The following is a 7,686-nucleotide window of genomic DNA, read 5'->3' as shown; positions in this document are numbered from 1 at the left end:
AGAAGTTGCGTATCTCGTCGCAAATGACTGCGTCTCTCAGCAGATGGCAGGGGAACCGCCACTTCCAGAGCCCCAACCCCCCCCCATTTTCCCATTGGAGTTATAGCTGCAGGGAAGGGTGGTCAGACAGGGCTATGGGTCCCCTTTCTATGTTCCGTACTTGTCCAAGCAGTGTCACCGAAACCCACATATAATCAATTCTTTAGAATGATCGGTGGACATGTGAGTAGTAAGTATACCCCTTGGAGTCCCCCTTTAGTTCATGCCATGTATCTGCTAATGCCATTCTGTTTATGCTAGCCTGTAGTTTACTAGATGGGCCTTTAGATGCGCTTCTGTCCGTGGATGGGCGCCACGCCAAGTTAAAACCCCCTGTCTGTATTAGCTGGCCTGTTATGAACTGGTCTAGCTTCTCCAAAACCTCCCCGCAAGTATCCGTCCTGCCCTGAGTTGGGGGTGTACACCGTGGTGATTGTGAGAGGTTCCCCCCCACCCGATTTTAGGTGGACGAAGAGAAATCTACCTTCCTTGTTGGCTTTTGTGCCTATTATTTGGACGTCAGGTAGGTGTCTAAACGCTATGAGGAGCCCTCGAGCCTTGCTCTTGTCATTGGCCTGCAGAACCTGGGGGTTCCTTGCTTATGGATATGGGTCTCCTGGAGCTTTACAATGTCTGGCTTGGTGGAGGTTCTCCAGTTTCCATCTCTTAGCTGGTGTGTTTAGTCCTCTAACATTGAGTGTTAGTATTTGGATCCCTTTTCTGCTACCCATACCTTGTTACGCTCTGAGAGTAATCATGTTGCAGCGATCCCCCCTCGATTTCCCCCTGCACACACTCTTCCCTCCCGCCCCCTCCCCCCTTGCCCCCTCCAGCTGGACTCGGCTCAACTTCCCCAGGCTGTAACTTTGTCCTAGGTTGCTGGGTCTCAGGTCTCGTTTCCATCTTGGAGAATAATTGTGCAGGAAGAGCCATTCCTCTGCTCTCCCCCGTTTCCAAGATCCGTCACCATCCCCTGTGTCCCTGAGTCGACCCTTAGGCTGACATTCCTCTAGTAACCCCACCAGATCTTAACCCTTGTCTTGTGATCCCCGCTGCTGCTGTTAAGTGGACAGCCTATTCAGCCTGGTGGCTTCGGTTGGTGCCCCCCTGGGCCCCGCAATTGTTTGTGTCTTGTCTTTGACCCCTCTACTCTTCTCCACTCCCATGGCTTATCTTGGTGGCTTTCATGTTCTGGCCTCCAATTATGTCTTCTCCCTGGATCCCCTTCATCTTCAATATTCAGGATCTTGAGTCCCTCATCCAATGTGGTGATGCAGTGTTGGCGCCCTTCTCACTTGAAGGCCATTCCAAAGGGGAATGTCCACCTGTATCTTATCTCGGCTTTGGTCACCGTGCCCATTTGCCTCCTCTTTGTTAGTGTGTGTTTGGCCAGGTCCTAGAAAAGTTCTATGATGGTGCTATAAAGCCATCACCACTTCTCTTGACCTGGCCTGGGTTCTTCTCACTGTGGACCCACAAAGTGAATTCTATCTATGATCATTTCACCCCCAGCTTCTACGTCCAGCAAATCTTTGAACACGTGCTGCATTGTTTCCCTTAGGTCGGCATCGCTCACACTTTCTGGCAGCCACTTCACCCTGATGTTGGACCTTCTCGAGCAGTTCTCCAAGTACTCTGCTTTGAGCTCCACGTTGTGTGTCGCTACCGCCAGCTGCTCTTCTAATACATCTATCTTCCAGGTGTCTTCAGTGAGTTCTTGAATGGCGATTTCATTTATAGCAACTCTGTCACTGAGTTCAACTATGTCGCCTTTGATTTCCTGCAGGGATTGTGCAAGTTCTGTGCGTATTGGGCTTAATTTAAGGGTAGCTGTCATTTGGTCACTGAATGCCTTAAAGCAGTGTTACAGCACCTCGCTCGTGACCTCTTGCCCCTGTGGCAGCGTTGGGGTTTCCGTCAACCCATTCCTCTCTGTCACCGCTGGATCCTCTTCCTCCTTGACTTCCCCCTCATTTCTTCATAGCTTTTGGAGGGTCTCTTCCTGTTTTTTTGAGATCTTGGCCCCTGGGGGGCCCATTTTGGCCTCCTTGGGCTTGTTGCACAACATTGCCGGGTGATGGCGAGTGCCTGCTTGCACCTTACTGCGGGTGGCTTCTCCCCAGGCCTCTGAGGTTCCTCTTGACTCTGGGATATTGGCCAGTTGTTCTGTACAAAGGGAATGCTCCTCTCCCTCTTGTGCGCTCCGGTGATCTAGCTCCCCTTTAGAGCCTGGGTTGGTAGCACTCTGGGGGCCGTGGGGCTAGTATGCTCAAAGGTGACCCAGAAGTGGTCAAGGTCACGGTATCACACTGGTCCGGAGTCCAGGAGCTACTTGAATTTCTTCTCGGGGTGCCCCTGTGCTCCCACCGCTCCTGTGCCTCTAAGTATGCTCTTGCCCCCCTGGAGGTTCCTTCTTGTTTAACTTTGCATGGCAGGGTTAGTTTTCATGAGGGTGGGCGGTGGAGCGGAGCAGTGCTCTCCTGCGCCCTTCTATTACTGCAGTTTGCCTCTGATGTTGCTGAATAGTATGGGTTTGGGCCTTTGCCTGGGTCTGGATATGCTGCGGGTTTCCCGCCGTAGGGGGTCCCCTTCCAAGTGTAGGTTATGGTGCGTTGGGGCAGATGCTTTCATAAACCTCAATGTCCGTTGTTTGGGAGGGGAGCGGCTTGCATGCGCCTGCTTCAGGGCTGCTGACTCCCTTAATTATTCCTGCTTATCCTCCGCCAACTGGGGCGCCTCACAGCTCATGGGGTGGAGGGCAGCGCTGCGTGGTTCGTGGAGGCCCACCGCCGTTCAGAGCAAGCTTGCTTTATGGGGGGGGGCATAGGATTTCAGGGGAATACTACCCACTCCCCCTCAACATTTGTAGCTGGGTGTCCGGGCCGCGCTGGCTCTGCTGGATTGCTGTGCTGCAGTGTGTGCGTCAGCACGTCCCGGCCCCGGCGAACGGACTGGTTCAGCAGCTTCGTCTCTCCCGGTCAGCCGCCGGGGTTCCGCGGTGGTCCGCTCACACTCCCCAGTCTCGCCTGTGTTGCTGTGGCTGAACGGGCAGCCCTGCAGGGGTTCTCTCTGTGATCCTCCAGCTCTGCTGCCCATGCAGGGATCGCTGATGGCAGCTCAGGTCTGCTCACTCCGCCCGTCTCTGCTTTCAAACGCTCCGGTTGGAGTTCTCTTGGGGACCGCTCGGTTCTTAGGTCGTCCCCTTTGCTTTTGCTGCCATGGGGTCTTGTTTTTAAAGCTGCTTATTGCTCCTTTTTTGGGTCACCGGGGAGGAGCGCTCTCCTCACGGTGGAGTGGTCATGGTGTCCATCTTGGAATCTTCTTATGAAGCTTTTTGAAGCCTTTGCCTGCCCTTTCTTGAGTAATCTTTCTTTCTCCACACTTCCCAATACGGTTTTTGTCCAGGACATGGCACAGAAGGGGGTGCTGGTCTCCAACGTTGACAATGTCGTTTGGCTGCATGACTCAGGCAGCATCGGTGCCTTATTGTTACTTGACTTATCTGCCGCCTTTGATATAATTGACCATGCCATCTTGATCGTACGGGCCGGCCTTTCTGGTGCTGTTCTTTGTTTCTCTCTGATCGAAGAGTCATTTTCCCTCCTTTTCAATCTGTGCCCACTGCCTTGACATGTGGAGTCACTCAGGTTTCCTCCATCTTCCAGTTTTTTTTTTTAACATGTACATGCAACCTCTTACCAAGCTTATCTTCTCTCACGTTCCAATGTTATTCTTAACAGATGACACAGACCCTGGTCCGTTTAGATCTCTCTCTCTTGTCGAGACAGCGACCAGATTTAGGACCTGCCTCGGAGGGGTGCATGGATGTGTAATAGCTGGCTCAAGTTGAATGGGGAAAAAATGGAGGTGTTGGTGGTGGGCTCTCCTTCCGCTACTGTCTTTTGGATCTCCTCTTTTTGGCCATATTTAGGGGTAGATATATTAGCTTTTCTGTCTGCGGAATCTCAGATAAATCCAGTATGTCAAAGTGGCTATCTTCAACTGACAACCCCTTAGTAAGGTTCTTTGTTTACTCCTTTCTCAGTTACGTGCCCCCGTGGTTTCCTCACTTGTTATGTCCTCCATGAACCACTGCAACACCCTATTTCTGGCACAACCTGTCTACGTCTTATGGCACTTTGAGGTCCTGCAGAACTCTGCAGCAAGAGTAGACACTCCACTTGGCGAATGTCTGATGTTAAATACTGACAAAACTGCAGTGTACATACAAATCCATTATACATCCATATAAAAGTGCTGAGTGCAAAATGCGTCATAAAGTCAACGCAGAACCATATTACTTCACCAAGTCAAATCGAAAATATTGGAAATGCCCAAATAAAGTGCAAAGAGTATAACAGATTCAAAAAGTGCCAGGTGGGCTTCAGAAAAGTGTCAAGTGTTTCTGAGCTCCTTCCACTCTAATCACATTTTTAATTTTAGGCAGTGTGAGTTCTTTTTCATGTTATTTTAACTCACTGTCCTGTAAATCCATATTTCGAATGACATTTTTAAGTAGAAATGTTCTTTCTGAGATCTTTAGTTGTCTATAGTTTACCCGTACTTGTTCACACTACAGCACCATTATGCAAAGTAAATAATATATAGATCGATAATTGCGTCACAAACCTCCGCCACTGTGTATCAACGTGCCCCTTCTGAAGGTGTGAAATCGTTATATCTGTTGAGCCCTTACAGGAAATATTGTGACAATAGATTGTGAACATTTGCAATAATAAAGTTGACTTTTTCTGTTATCAAATTCTTGCAGATTTTCATGTGCATTTATGAGAACTGTTTTTCCACAAATGTTTCAGTATTCGGCTTCTTTTTCTTCCAATTCCCCCAGGTAAAGCAGGTTCACTACATATGGCTCCACCAATTCGATCTTTGGTTTTAAAAAGGCAATTGCCAAATATATTGTGTAATGTATAGTATGTAGCCAGTGTACACATGTATGCATACTATTTGTTTCTTTACAGTGTAAGCACTTTTCATAATAAAAACACTTCCATTACCCAATTGTGTATTTCTTTAAGCTAATGTGTTATTCGTTTTTAACCCATTAACTGCCAATTGTCCCCCGCCCCTGTGCAAGCTCTTTTTTGGTGGTTTCGGCATGTCGCCATTCAATCCCTTGTAATATTTTTGTTACATGTGATATCTTGGCCAAATTTGGCCCCCTTTCTTCCCACATCTAGGCGGGCAGAACGCCACCAAGGAATCCTAAATAACCAAGGAAAGAAAATAACCAAAAAGGGAACCTGTTTTGTGTTTTTTCAGAAAATGCTAATAAAATGATGTACAAAGAAGCCTCTGTTTTTTTCCTTGTAAGAACTAGGAACAAATGGTTTGCTCTGCTGAATTCACATTTTTCCAGGCTTTCGAGAACAGGTTGAGTGGAAACATGTTTATAAGGTTACCATCAATTTTGTGAGAGGTAGGCGATTTTACCCCCCCAATAGTCCATGCGTGGACGGAATGGAAGAGGATGGTAGGAAAGCTGAATGGAGAGGCAGAAAGGCATACGTTTCTGAAAAGTAGACAAAATTCCAAGTTTAGGAAAGGGTGATTTGCCGAGGTCAGGCAACATATATGTAGGAAAAATGCCCATACTTTGTGGAAAAATTGGAAAAATGACAGATAAAAAAAGTTATGTGCTGGACATGGTTGGACATGTAAGGTAATGGCTTCTGTGAATATTGCGAAAAGCAATGGCCCGCTACATTCCCCTGACTCGTCCAGTTAGGAAATCACACATTTTTTGTATTGTTTCAGAAAACAAGCAACACTACAAGCCAAAAACTGAGCCATGGTATACAGGATTTTTATGCTGACTGCCAAATCAGACATACTTAGCATGTGTAAATAAAGAAAATAAATCTGAGGAATGGCAAGCCTACAATTTTTGAAAGAGCACAGGCAGACCTTTCGAAGGGTAGGTGACTAGTGCAGGTTACAAACACATACAGTGCCTAAATCAGCAACTAAATGTAGTTCACTTTTAGGAAATTAAAGGGTTGTGTAACATAGCGCAGTAGCAAATGTATGAAAACCAAGAGAAAACAAATGTCCTACCTTCCCACAGGTGTTCCAATGAAAACGGTACCTCACATGTGGGGGTGAACCTACCTGGGCGTAGAGGGAAAAGGCTAAACCACTGGTAACCCCAAGTGTTTCAGCAGAGCAGATTTTGTGCGAATTTGCTCTTGTGGACAACTTGCAGATTTGGGCCTGGGGTGTCGCAGCCACCAAGGAAAACAGGTAACCCAATCCGTTTCTGAAAAGAAGGCAGCTGTGTGACTCCACAGAGGTCTGACTTGTGCAAATCGCCACAGAATGTATTACCCACAAGCCCTGGCAAAGCCCAAAATTTAAGGGGGGGGGGGAACTCAATTTTCAGACATTTCCCACCTCCAATCCACCAAAACACACTGCCAACAACACATGTACCTTCCTGTGTTCCCACGGGTGTCCTGATGAAAATTGTACCTCACATGTATGGGCGCAAAGGGAAAAGGCTAAACCACTGGTAACAGAAGTGTTTCGGGAGAGCAGACTCCCGTGGGAACGCACAGGGGTCTGACCTGCACGAATCGCCCTAGAATTTATTACCCAAATGCCTGTCAAAGTCTGAAATTTAGGGATATGACATTTCCCACCTGGGAACTACTGAAACATACTGCCGACATCACATGTCCTAACTTCCCACATTCCCACAGGTGTCCGGATGAAAAAAGTGTGGGTGCCCTTACCTGGGTGAAAAAAGAAAAAGTGCTGACTGTCCCCAAGTCCAACGGCAGTCCCAAGGAGCCCCGGCAGGTTTCCCATCCGTTCCCTGAGGGAAATTCTGCAATGCTGCCTAGCCAGAGCTCCAGGATGGTCGGGGGTGATGTCCCTGGCCTTGGACGATTCTGCCATGCTGGTCCACCATCGCCAAGAGCAGCAGCACTCCCAGGGAGCCCTGGCAGGGTCCCCAACATCACCCCAACCATCCTGGAGTGTTGGTTGACTTCGTTAGAGAATTTCCCTCAGAGAAGGGATGGGGACCCTGCCAAGGGCTTTCTGGGACAGCCGCTGCACTTGGGGATGGTTGCCCCATATGGGAGAAATTACCCCCCACCCCGACTATCCTGAAGCTATGGCTGCCCTGCGTTACGGCTTCTCCCTCTGGGAAAAGTCGGGGACCCTGCCGGTGCTCCTTGGGACTGCCGCTGTGCTTGGGGATGGTTGACCCAAATGGGAGACAGCCACCCAAGGTCGGGGACATCACCTCCGACAATCGTGGAGCTCTGGCTGGCCTGTGTTACAGCTTTTCCCCACCAGGGAGACCCAGAGTGTGCCAATACCTCCACGGGGGATAAAGATGTAACGCAGCCCAGCCAAAACTCCAGGGCGGCTTCCTGGAAGTGATGTCCCCGGGCTTCGGCATCTGTCTGCCATGTGAGTCTACCATGCCCAAGTGCAACGGCAGCTGCAGGGGGCCCGGCACGGAGCAAATTTGTATAATGCAGGCCAGCCCAGAGCTCCAGGATGGTCAGGAGTGCTGTCGCTGGCCTTGGGAGGCTGTCCCTCATGTGGCTTGAGCGGCCACAAACCCAACAGAGGGTCCAGGGAGCCTCGACAGGGTCTGTGTCCTTCCCAGAG

Source organism: Ambystoma mexicanum, chromosome 9 (assembly GCF_040938575.1).
Source record: "Ambystoma mexicanum isolate Mex_15411 chromosome 9, UKY_AmexF1_1, whole genome shotgun sequence".
NCBI lineage: Eukaryota > Metazoa > Chordata > Amphibia > Caudata > Ambystomatidae > Ambystoma > Ambystoma mexicanum.
The sequence above is the reverse complement of the archived record's forward strand: the minus strand, read 5'-3'. Positions refer to the sequence as shown.